Below are 13,017 nucleotides of genomic sequence, written 5' to 3'. Positions count from 1 at the left end.
GAGGGGATGTGCACCCTGAGGGTTCCAGAAGGAGGCCAGAGACCAGTTGGAAAGCCCCTGTCCTCTCACTGTAAACAGAATGCTGGTAGGAGCTGGAGAACAGCAGCAGATGACACCTGGGGAGTGAAGACCTGGGTGGAGGGCTCTCATCCCCTGGGCCAAAGGGCTGGCCTTGTGCCTCCCGAAGACCCAAGTACTTACTTCAACCCCCAAGTCACGACTTGAGTGCATTCTTCAGGTATGTAGGAAAAGCTGAACCCTATCCGTTACTTCTCAAAGGCCAGTCTCTTAAACATTTAAAAATGCTCAAATTTTTAATTAAAAAATGCAGGACTCCATCCCAATTTAATTATAAATTATAAATGTAATTACAAATATAATATTATATATTATACCAGCATTATATATAGTATATGGTTCTTTTATAATCAATTGGTTATTATATTAAAAACTTATAATTTAAAGATTTTATTTATTCATGAGAGACACAAAGAGAGGCAGAGACATAGGCAGAGGGAGAAGCAGGCTTCCTGTGGGGAGCCTGATGTGGAACTCAATCCCAGGATCCCAGGATCATGACCTAAGCCAAAGGCAGATGCTCATCAAATGAGCCACCCAGACACCCCTATATTAATAATATTATTTCAGTAATTATTATTTATTATTTTAATAAATTATTTCAATTTAATGTTATTAAAATAAATATATTTAACACTTTAATATATTCTCCTAAACATTTCTATATTTTATTATACATTTCTGTATTTCATCATACATTACAAATGATTATATATTATGGGCAGCCCCGGTGGCGCAGCGGTTTAGTGCCGCCTGCAGCCTGGGGTGTGATCCTGGAGACCCGGGATTGAGTCCCACATCGGGCTCCCTGCATGGAGTCTGCTTCTCCCTCTGCCTGTGTCTCTGCCTCTCTCTCGCTCTCTCTGAATGAATAAATAAATAAATCATTAAAAAAACACACAAAAAACCCCACAAATGATTATATATTATATAACTATCTAATAAGAAAAAACTATATAAGGTAACATTATACATTATAGTAATCTTTATATAAAAATAGCCTATCATGTTATATAAATATAGCATTCATAATATTATATATAGAACATAATATATAATGTAGCATATTGTAGTTTATAAATACCATAATATTTATAATATAATATGTAACATATTTATATAACATGACATGTTATAGGACATAAACAATTATGTATACATAATTACAAATTGTCCCAGGGCTCCCAGCAGCCTTGTCACTGGAGAGATAGTTTTGTCACCCAGGAAATGTGGGGTGTCCTTCTGTGGATTCGTTGAGACTGCACTCCGTCTCAGAGTGGGGGCCCTTTTTGGCAGGATATTCTCTTCATTTCTTTATGTACTAAAGTCAGCATCGGGCTGAGGATGAGAAGTTCCTGTCTCCTTGAACAAGTAGGGAGGCTTGGGGCAGGCACTGGGGAAACCCTAACTCTGCTTTCCTCAGCCTGAGCAACTTGCTGGACCTCTGATCTCTACTTCTTCATCCCTTAAGAGAGTTCCTCTCGGTGCTTCGCTCCTGGAGCTATTGCCGGAGTAATGCCATCCTCATTCTTGCAGAGCCCTGGAACGCGGGCATGCCTACATCAGCCCTGCTGCTCTTATTATTTATTGAGTGGCACTTTGGGCCTGGCATACAGTAGAGCGCAAAAAGGGACCCCTGAAGAGCTGATAGTCTGGCGATGGAAACAGATATTAATCACATAATCAACTAATGAACATGTAATTATAAACTCAGACAAGAGCCAGAGAAAGGGATCAGCAACATTTTTTTTTCCCTACTTGACTTGATAAGCAGCTGGCTCCATGAGGCCCTGAGAGATGTCAGGGATGTCTGCTTCAAGGGAAGAGTCCTCTGGTCTTGGGAATGGCTCTTTGTGTGAGGGGCCTGCACTCTGCACCTCTTTCCTACTCAGGGTCTGAGTGAACTTCTCAGAGATGGGGGAAGGGAATAGAGACCCACCAAAGACCAGTAACTGGAACCTCATCACTCTACGGGATAATTTGCTGAAACATTAACTTGCGTCTCTTCACCGTATACTTTTTGCAGTAAAGGAAAATAGCAGCTTCTTGAAATCTGTGATTCTGTCCTTTTTAAATACATCTTAAGACTTTTTGAGCATAATTTCAAAGTTATAGAGAAGTTGCAAGAACTCCACAGAATGCACAGAAGACCCATATACTCTTCATGCAGGTTTCCCGTTGCTAACATTTTACCCTACATCCAAATGAGTCTTTTTGAAATTCGGCAAATGTTTATTTTTAAATGTGGGATGCATCATATATGCAAGAGCGTGTGTAAGAACCCAACATCCCATTTAAAGAATCAGAATAAAAAACGTTCACTTTCTCAGAACCCTGGCTAAGAAAAAGAACCCAAATCTTGGAAGCTGCTGTTAACATTCCTCACTGAGCTCATCCCCACCTCAATTCCCAGCTCTGAGATTACCAGCCACAACCAACCACAATTATTTTGAATAAATCCTTCCCTTTTCCTTGTAATTTTGCAAACTATAATTCTACTCTTTAAAGAAAGTGCTGTTTCATTTTGCTTATGTATGAAACTTCGTGTAAGTGGAATCTAACCATGTCTATTTTCCTGTGTCAAGTTTATTTAGTTATTTATTTAAAAAGCCTGAAGAAGATTCAAACTCATGGCGAGAGGGACAGATAAGACCCACAGACGTATTTATTTCACCTTCGCGATGTTCACAAAGTTATTTACTTATTTAATCAGAGGGAAATTCATACAACGTAAAATTACATTAACCGTTTTTTAAGGAATGTACTAAGTGCATTCTCAGTGTTGTTCTGAGACATTTTATGCTCCAAATGGAAACACTGTCTGCACCAAACAACTATTCCCGTCTCCCCCGTCTTCCTAGTCCCTACAGCCACTAATCTATTCTGTCTCTGTGGATTGACCAATTCTGTGTGTGTGTGTGTATGTGTTTTAAGATTTTCTTTATTTAGTCATGAGAGACACACAGAGAGAGGCAGAGACACAGGCAGAACAAGAAGCAGGCTCCCTGTGGGGATCCGGATGCAGGACTCCATCCCAAGACCCTGGGATCATGACCAGAGCTGAAGGCAGATGCCCAACCACTGAGCCACCCAGGTGCCCCAGGACTGGTGTCTTTATAGAAGAGACACTAGAGCTCCCTCACTCTTTCTCTTTCCCCTCATACAGAGAAAAGGCCACATGAGGACACAGTTGAGAAGGTAGTCATCTGCAAGCCAGAAAGAGAGATACCACCAGAAACCAGCCCTGCTGGCACCTTGATCTGAGATTTTTAGCCTCCTGACCAATGAGAAAATAAGTTTCTGTTGCTTAAGCCACCCAGCTATGATACTCTATGATGGCAGTCTGAGCTAGTTAACACATATGTCTATGCCACATTTTGTTTATCTATTTGTCCATTGATGGATTGCCTCTACCTTTCTGTTATCCTGAATAATGCTGCTGTGAACACGGAGGTGCAAATATCTGATACAAATATACACATTTGAATCCCCTGCTTCTGATTCTTTCGGGCCTAAGCCCAGAAGCAGAAAATCTGAAGCGAACAGCAATTCTGTTTTATGAGTTGGAATCTGACGGTCTGAATTTTTGTTGTGTCAGTGAGGACTCACAGTGAGAGAAGCTCAGTGGGGGATGGCTTTTAGGAGTGTGATGTCGCAATAAACTATATCTCATTTCCTGAAGGGTCAGCAAAAGACCAACTATGGGGTAGAAGACAGAGCAGGGGAGAGAGTGTGGCCTCCCCGGCTTTGCTCCCTTTCTCAAGCTGCAGAACTAAACGGGGGTGGGGTGGGGTGGGGTGGGGGGTGTTTCTGGAACAGGACAAAAGGGCTCCCCCAAGTGTGGCTCTTGCTCCGCTTTGGGAAGTCTCCTGGGACTGGGCAAATAGCTTGAGGCTGAAAATGAGGGTATTGGTGTGGAGACATGCAGGATGGGATTGGGTTTCTGTAAGGAAATCACCGTTACAGTTCCAAGTGATGTCGTGTTGGACATTAGACTTCAGGCGAGAGCTACGAGTGCCTTGCTGCTTCTCCATCTTCCTTTGGCTGGAGACAATCATTGGCCGCCACCTAGCTGCAAAAGCTGGCATCAACAACCTAGACATGGAGCCTGAGCCAAGGGAATAAAGGCTTTCACCACCTCATCTCTTTAAAGGACATAGTTGCCTGCTCCCAGGGCTGATTCTCTGTTCAGGCTAGCCATTGATTTGTACTCAGCCATCCCAAACTTAGTGACATAAAACCACCGTCATTTTATCATGCCTGTAGATTGTAAGGTTGGGAATTTATGTAGGGCACAGTGGGAATGATGGTATCTGCTCCTCAACATCCCAGCTTCAGCTGGGAGGACCTGAATGGCAGAGAGAGAAGTGTCAGGGTATAGGCATGGGGCAACATCATCCTCAACCTGCTCCCAGGCCCTGCACTCATGGTGCTTTCTCTCACCCTCTAACAAGTAAACTTTTAATTTAGTTTTAATTTGGGGGATCACTTTTAATTTTAGATGGTTTTAGATTTTTAAACATTGCAAAGAGAGTACACAGATGCCCATTTATTCTATGACCTGTTACCAATATCCTACATTGTACGGTCCATTTGTCATAATGAACCAACACTGATACATTACTGTTAACTAGAGTCCATACTTTGTTCAGATGTCCTTAGTTTTTACTTAATGCCCTTTGTTTTGTTACAGGATACATGCTACTGATACATCAGGCCTCTTCTTGACTGCAACAGTTTTCAGACCTCCCTTGTTTTGAGTGACTGATGATTTTTTTTTTTTTTAATTTTATTTATTTATGATAGGCACACAGTGAGAGAGAGAGAGAGGCAGAGACACAGGCAGATGGAGAAGCAGGCTCCATGCACCGGGAGCCTGACGTGGGATTCGATCCTGGGTCTCCAGGATCGCGCCCTGGGCCAAAGGCAGGCGCTAAACCGCTGCGCCACCCAGGGATCCCTGACTGATGATTTTTGAGGAGTGCTGGTCAGGTGCCAGGGTTGGGGTTCACATTCACCTGAAGGTTCAGAAAAGTGGTATTGGAATTAGAAGAGTTGTTTGGTTTTTGTGTATTTGCTTCTAAGAGCTGTTGTTGTGTCATGAGTCCCCACATAGTTGGGTAGCACGCATGCCAGTTTCTCAATTCAAGCTTCAAGATGGGGAAAGCTTCCACTGGATCACTCAGAGCACTTGGTAGGGGTCAGGGAGGTTCAGAGAGGAATGGGATCCAGCTCATGTTTGAAACATCTCAAGGGCTGGAGATTGTGGCCAACAGCTCTGCAGACATTTAGGACAGAATGAATGAATCAGGTCTTTCTTGCTTTCCACCAGCGCCACCTGGAGGTGGAAGGTGAGCCCCGCAGAGAGGCTGGAACTGTACAGATGGACCCCACAGACAGAGCAAGCCAACCTTCCAGCTGTGCAGCTGGAGGAGGGACTGCAGGTGAGAACTGTGGGGGAGGGGAGAGGGAGAAGGGTGGAGTCCAGGGGGACTGCAGGTGAGAACTGTGGCCTGGGGATGGCAGGGGAGGAGCAGAAGTTCCAAGTGGGAGGAAATAAAGAAAAAGCTGACCATGCTCACTGCAGCTGCAGGCAACCTGCCAAAAGCATTTCAATTACTGAACTATTTTTCCCTTGCATGTGACTAATTGGACACCTTTATTACCTAAGATGACTATGAAGGGCATGAGGCTTGCCTTAGATGTTCCCCAGGGGCACAGGTAAAGAATGAGACCTGTGAGGCAAGTGTGGGAGGGTAAGGGGGGGGGTGCGGGAGGAAAAAGCCATCGTACTTATCACCCCCCCTTACAGCTCCTACGCTTACAATGAAGATGACAAACAAACTCACTCATTCCTGTTTGCCCAAGGCTTTCTCAATTTTAGCTCCCACATGGAGGGGCAGCCCCCGCCTCAGTCCCAGTCCTGGGAAAATGGGGATGGGGGGGGGTCCTACTGCTGGCAACAACCCCATCAGATATCTGTCTCTCTTTATGGTGATGACACGGAGTCCTGGCAATTTTAAGAAATCTTCCTTAGGTTCACGTAACCTGGACGTATTTCCAGTGTCATCTGAAAACAAAGGACACCCCCTTTCCACAGCTTGCCCCACATGGAAGACATAAGTTAGGAAAACAGCCATGGGAGACCCTCACTACTGCATTTGGAAATTAGAAAATAAGCCAAGTCGGGAATCATTTCATGGCAATGAAAGATGTCCTGTAGTGATTTAGGGTGAATACTGGAGTGGATGTCCATAAATGATATCTGTTAGGGCCGTTGATTTTAACAAGATTTGTCCAGACTCTGCTCAACACAAAATCTTTTCTTAGACAAGCTCTGACTTAAAAAACTTTTTTGGGTGTCATTTAATTTAATTTAATTTAATTTAATTTAATTTAATTTAATTTAATTTTTTTTTCTCTCAGAGGTTTCCAAGAATGATTGAACAAGAAAGCTGCATGGAGAGAGGGGGATGCTGAGTTTTGGAAGCAGTCAGAAGCAAGAAAACAAAAGCTGCAGGCACTCCATCTCCTCCGCGGATGCTCTGAGTCATCTTCTGGTTTCTTGTTAAAGACCTGCTTCCTCCACATGGTGAGACAGATGGCCACCAAGAGCTCCCAAGTTTTAAAGAGAATGATTTCCCCGACGAGGGAACAGAGGCACTGCTCCCCCATCCGCTACTCCCTCCAGCACCTTGTCAGCCAGGGGGTGTGCAGGGAGTGGAGGGGGTGCTCCTCAGACGCAATGGTCCTGAGAGCTGCTGGCTGGAGCCGGGGTGCCAGCTTGGCCAGCTCTAAGGGCATGTAGGGCATGCAACCAGCAGGGCCTCACGTTCTGCAGGGACCCTGTTCTTGGGGTTTCATGCTCAGCACTCACCATCTTAAAGTTCTTAACCATTTATCTTGGGAGCTTTGTGTTTGCTAATGAATTCCTAAGGGACAGTGCAGCATATGTCAGGGGGCTTACCTCCTGCTAGCTGGCCTCCTGCTACCTCCCTAGTAACCCTATAACAAAGCAGCAGAGACTAGGGGGGTGGGAAGGAGGGTTTAAACAACAGAAATCTATTATCTCATGGTTCTGGTTCTGGAGGACAGAAGTCCAGAATCAAGGTCAGAAGGGTTGGTTCCTTCTGTCTCAGGCCTCTCTCCTGGCTTCTGGTGGTTCGCTGGCAATCTTTGGTGCTTCTCAGCTGGTAGATACATCACCTCGATCTCTGCTTTCATGTGCAGTTGGTGTCTCCCCTGTGTGCATCTCTGTGCCCCAACTTCCCTTTCTTATAAGAACAGAGTCATATTGGATGAAGGGCCTGCCCTATTCCAGTACGACCTCAGCTTTTAAATTAGGTCTGCAGTGACCTCTCCAGATAAGGCCACATTCTGAAATACAGGAGGTTTAGGCCTTAAACATGAATTTTGGGGGTAGGCAAAGTTGAAGCCACAAGAGTGTGAGTTGGTATGTGTGACGTGCATGTATAGAGGGTCTGTGTGACTCTCTGTGGGTGTCTGCATAGAATAGTATGTGTTATGGACTGAATATTTGGGAGGTTTTTGTGTGTGTGTGTTTTAAGATTTTATTTATTTGACACAGAGAGAACACAAGCAGGGGGAGTGGCAGAGGGAGAGGGTGAGAGAGACTCAATCCCAGGATCCTGAGATCATGATCTGAGCTGAAGGCAGACACCCAACCGACTAAGCTACCCAGGTGCCCCTGGACTGAATATTTGTGTTTCTCCAAAACTCATCATGTTGCAGCCCTAAACTCCAGTGTGGCTGTATTTGGAGATGGGACCTCTAAGGAAGTAATTAAAGTTTAAACAAGGTCATAAGAGTAGGGCCCCGATCTGATAGTGTTAGTGTCCTTATGAGAAGAGCTACCAGGGAGTTTGCTCTGTCTCTTTCCACCCACTGAATGAGCACAGAGGGAAGGTCACGTAAAGATACAGTGAGAAGGTGGCCATCTGCAGCCAGGAAGAGAACTCTAATCAGAAACTGAGTTGACCCGCACCCCATCCTGGGCTTCCAGCCACCAGAACTAAGGAAGTAAATGCCTTTTGTTTAAATTACCCAATCTATGGTATGTTAATGTGGCAGCTGGAGGGGTGTGTGTGTGTGTGTGTGTGTGTGTGTGTATGTTTGTGTGTGAGAGAGAGAGAGAGAAAGAGAGAGAGAGAGAGAGAGAGAGACTCTTTGTAGAGTCTATACATGCATCCTGTGTGCCTTTCATGGAAATCCAAACTATTTCTTCTCTTTCCCTTCCTCCAACCTTACTGACCACTCACTCTCCTCTGCTTACTTTCCTCACCCCCACAATGCCCCCCTCAACACACACAGAGGGAGCAGAGAGACAACACACCCAAAGGAGGTATGAAAATCTGGGACAGGCCAGGGCCCCAAGATTCAAGAGGCCTCTCTGCCCTTGGACTGCTTCACTCCCTTCCCAACCCAGTTACCTTGACTGTACTTTACAGACTAACTCAGATCTATAAGGCAAAGCCACAAGCTTCAAAGTTCCTGGGAAATGAGCCCCATCCAAGTTGCAGGGTCTCTTCACAAAGAGATGTTGATTGGGCACCCCCTTAGGCAAGACCACAACTGTGGTAGGATGGATGACCCCAAAGGTTTAGGACATCAAGACAGAGAGGAACCCAGAAACCATCCTATCCTGCTCATTTCTCACTTTTACAGATCTGAAAACTGAGGAAGGGGCAAAAAAGTCTTCTATTGCATCTTAGAACACATATTCCCTGGCTTAATTCAATTCTTACTCTGGTGATTCATTCAGATTTCAAAAAGCATTGGTCTAGGACAGGTGTTGGCAACAGGCCCATAACTTGTGTTTGTAAATAAAGTTTTTTAGAACAGAGATGCTATGGTCCACAGAGGCTGAAAATACTACCCTCTGGTTCTTTTCAGAAAAAGTTTGCTGACCTCTGGTCTAGGACTCAGCAGGCGTGGGTTTTCTATCTACTGTGTAGATATGTGGATGAAAGATGCTAAACGCTAAACTATATTCTCTGTTATTATTCCTGATAAGGTGGGCGTGCATCAGCTGAAGATAAGACCTTGAGGTTTTCTTCTTTATGTATTAGTTTAGTAATGTGTGAGTAGAAGCTTGGCCTTCTCAACTCTGTGGTTGTGCTGAGGCGTAGGTTATAAATGAAAGGCAAGATAAATGCTTGATTTCTTTCCCCTGTGCTTAAAACTTTTGTGAGTGGGTTTCTAGAATGTTCCAAAGGTAGCCAGTAATATCTTGTTCTAAATTGATTCAGTAAGTGAAAACCCCCCTTACCTCTTTAGCTAAAAGTCTGTGAGGCTGTGAGCCTAGAATTGTCACTGTCAGTCCCAGACTCCTCAGGACATCTGGTCTGAATAATAATGATAACACAGAAATAGAAATAGGGATGAAAGATACAGAGAGGAAAAGTCTAAATGATATTTGAGCCTGTGGATGCAATTGTTTGAGATACCTCTAGCTCTGTATTTTCCTTCGTTAGGTTATATGACTCAATTTCTTTTTTCTTTTCCTCCTTTCCTTCTTCTTTTTTAAAATGTGATCTCTAGGGGCATCTGGGTGGCTCAGTGGTTGAGCGTCTGCCTTCAGCTGAGGTCATGACTCTGGGGTCCTCGGTTGGAATCCCACATCAGTCTCCCCTCAGGGAGCCTGCTTCTCCCTCTGCCTATGTCTCTGCCTCTCTCTCTGTGTTTCTCATGAATAAATAAAATCTTTTTAAAAAATAAATAAATCTTTAAAAAAATGTAATCTATAGGGGCCCCTGGGTATCTCAGTTGGTTAAGCATCTGACTCTTAGTTTCGGCTCAGGTTGTGATCTTAGAGTCATGAGATTGAGACTCTATGCTCCTTAGGGAGTCTACTTGAGATTCTCTCTCTTTCCCTCTCCATCTGCCCCTCCCTACCCACATGCATGTGTGTGCTTGCTCTCTCTCTCAAATAAATAAATAAATCTTAAAAAAAAAAGTAATCTCTACAACCAAGGTAGGGCTTGAACTCATGACCCCAGGAATGAGAGTCACATGTTCTATCAGCTAAGCCAGCCAGGCATCCCACCTTTTTCTTTATTGTTTTTGAGTGTTTTCTTTTTTTGTTTGTTTGTTTGTTTTTGAGTGTTTTCAAATTAGATTTCTCCTTTTGTTGTTTCCAACCAAGAGTTTGAACTATGCTAATTAATAATGGAAGGCAGTGTAGATGAAATAGAAGTGAGCCTGTTTCATCATACTGAAGAAACATTTTTAAAAAAGATTATTTATTTATTTATTCATGAGAGACACAGAGAGAGAGAGAGGCAGAGACACAGGCAGAGGGAAAAGCAGACCCCACGCAGGTAACCCCATGTGGGACTCGATCCCTGTCTCCGGGATCACACCCTGGGCCGAAGGTGGCGCTAAACTGTTGAGCCACCCGGGCTGCCCCATTGAAGACACATTTTGAGTGAATATGAATGGGTCTTTCAATAAAGGGTACTAGAGTAATTGGTTATCCAAGTGGAAAAATTAGATCCTTACCTCACACCTTAGACAAAAATTAATATCAGATGCATTAAATATGAAAAACAAAATTAAAACAATTTTTAATTTAGAACATATAGGAGAGTATATTCATATATAAAGCTAGTCAAGACATGGAGAAGTCCCTCAACATATAAATTAAAAGATGAATTACTTTGAGTAGCTAGCTAGCATTAAGAGATACAGAAGGAATGAAAACATGTCATAGGCTTTTAAGAGATGTTTGCAGTGTACAGATTATGAAGGAAAGGTGCACCTGCTATTTGTATAAAAATTAGAAAGGAAAAGGCCAACAGTTCAGCAGAAAAGTGAACAATGGATAGAAATCATCAATTTAAAAAAAAAGAAATCATCAATTTACAGAAAAGAAACCCCAAATGGCCAATATAATATGCCTCACTCATAATCAGAAAATGCAAATTAAAGCAGCAATGAGATATCTTTATATAGGCACCTTAAAGTGGGTTATGAGTTCATCTATTTTAATCAGCAAAAGTTATCAAGTTTAATATATTTCTGAATTGGCAAGGACGTGGGGAACTGGGAACTTATACATCCCTGGTGGAAGTATAAATAGGTAAAACTACCTTAGTTTTCAATTTGGCTCTCCTAGTGGTATTAAAAGTGTGGACATCACAGAAGACAGATTTTTACTTCTTACTATGCCACCAATAGATCACACTTATCAACAGGAAAGCAGGTGTAAGATGTCTGTTGTGGTATTTTGCTGATAGCAGAGCCATGAAAACAGCCCAAACACCTAGCCATTAGGAAAGAAGAAAGAGAAGCTATGGTTTGTGCATACAACCAAGTTCTTTTAAAATTTTTGTTTTATTGAGCTATAACTCATATTCATAAAATCTATGCTTCTTTTTTTTTGTTTTTTTACTTTTTATATTTTTAAAAGATTTTATTTATTTACTCATGAGAGACACAGAGAGAGAGAGGCAGAGACACAGGCAGAGGGAGAAGCAGGCTCCATGCGGGGAGCCTGATGTGGGACTCGATCCTGAGTCTCCAGGATCATATCCTGGGCCAAAGGCAGCACTAAACTGCTGGGTCACTGGATCTGCCCTGCTTCTTTTTTTTTTTTTTTTTTTTAAGATTTTATTTATTTATTCAAGAGAGACACAGAGAGAGAGGCAGAGACATAGGCAGAGGGAGAAGCAGGCTCACTGCAGGGAGCCTGCTGTGGGACTCGATCTCAGCACTCCAGGATCAGGCCCTGAGCCAAAGGCAGGCGCCCAATTGCTGAGCCACCCAGGCGTCCCAAAACCTATGCTTCTAAAGTGTACAATTCAGTGGGTTATTTTTATTTTTTAAAAAAGATTTTTATTTATTTATTTGAGAGAGAGAAAGCATGAACAAGGGGAGAGGCAGAGAGAGGAGAAGAAGGCTCCTCGCTGAGCAGGGAGCCCAATTTGGGGCTCGATCCCAGGACCCTGAGATCATGACCTGAACTGAAGGCAGATGCTTAACTGACTGAGCCATCTAGGCACCCCTCAGTATTTTTTTAAAAGTATATTCACAACGTTATGCAATCATCACCAGTTTCTTCTTTTTTTTCTTTTTATTGGAGTTCAGTTTGCCAACATATAGCATAACACCCAGTGCTCATCCCATCAAGTGCCCCCCTCAGTACCCATCACCCAGTCACCCCAACCCCTGCCCACGTCCCATTCCACTACTGCTTGTTCATTTCCCAGAGTTAAGTCATCACCAGTTTCTAATTCCACATTTCCATCATACCAAAAAGAAACTCCATAGTTGTTCTCCTTTCCCTCAGCCCCTTGGCATGCCTGATTCATGCATAAACTTAATTTTATTACTATGGATTATGAGCTAAGGACACAGTGACCTGGTTGCCATGTGTCCAGTCATCCCCAGCATGTTAACCCATGTTCTCCTTCTCCAGGGGTCCGGCTGTTCTTCCTTCACCTGCCGCACTGCACATTCACAAGATCCTGGGGACTCCTCGGTGGGGCACAGAAGCTGCCTTAGGTGGTGCCTTGGGGTTTAGATCAGCATGGCTCACTCCCTGGGGGGTCTTTCAGTCTTTGAGAAAGAGAGACAGGATTTAGAGCTTAGCTGTCCAATATGGTACCTACAACCCACATATGGCTATTTACATGTAAGCAAATTAAAATTACATTTAATTTAAAGCTCAGGTCCTCAGTCACAGCAGGTACAGTTAGTGTGTGCAATAGTCACGTGTAGCCAGGGGCTGTTGTATCAGACAGCATAGCCGTAGGACACGTCCATCATTGTGGGAAGGCCTACTGGACATGCCATAATACGAATGGCTGTGTCTCAGGAGGATGAGGGTTTTGGCTCTAGTTTTAATAATACATACTAATAACTATGACTGGTATTAATAACAATCATTGCACATGTTTGAGAATGAGAACTACCATC

At 43.4% G+C, this 13,017-nt stretch overlaps 1 protein-coding gene across 1 annotated transcript in view; it reads left to right on the top strand.

Moving 5' to 3' along the window:
• The first annotated feature begins 6,537 nt into the window (after positions 1 to 6,537).
• The window catches only part of LOC144324372 (T-cell-interacting, activating receptor on myeloid cells protein 1-like), a 38,445-nt gene continuing 31,965 nt past the window's right edge, over positions 6,538 to 13,017 (top strand). The window contains exon 1 of the mRNA XM_077915857.1: positions 6,538 to 6,670. The gene's annotated coding sequence lies outside the window, so the exon portion shown is untranslated. The remainder of the gene's footprint in view (positions 6,671 to 13,017) is intronic.

The sequence above is a fragment of the Canis aureus genome, chromosome 1, assembly GCF_053574225.1.
Source record: "Canis aureus isolate CA01 chromosome 1, VMU_Caureus_v.1.0, whole genome shotgun sequence".
In the NCBI taxonomy this organism is placed as follows: domain Eukaryota; kingdom Metazoa; phylum Chordata; class Mammalia; order Carnivora; family Canidae; genus Canis; species Canis aureus.
This window is presented reverse-complemented; position numbering and strand designations above follow the sequence as displayed.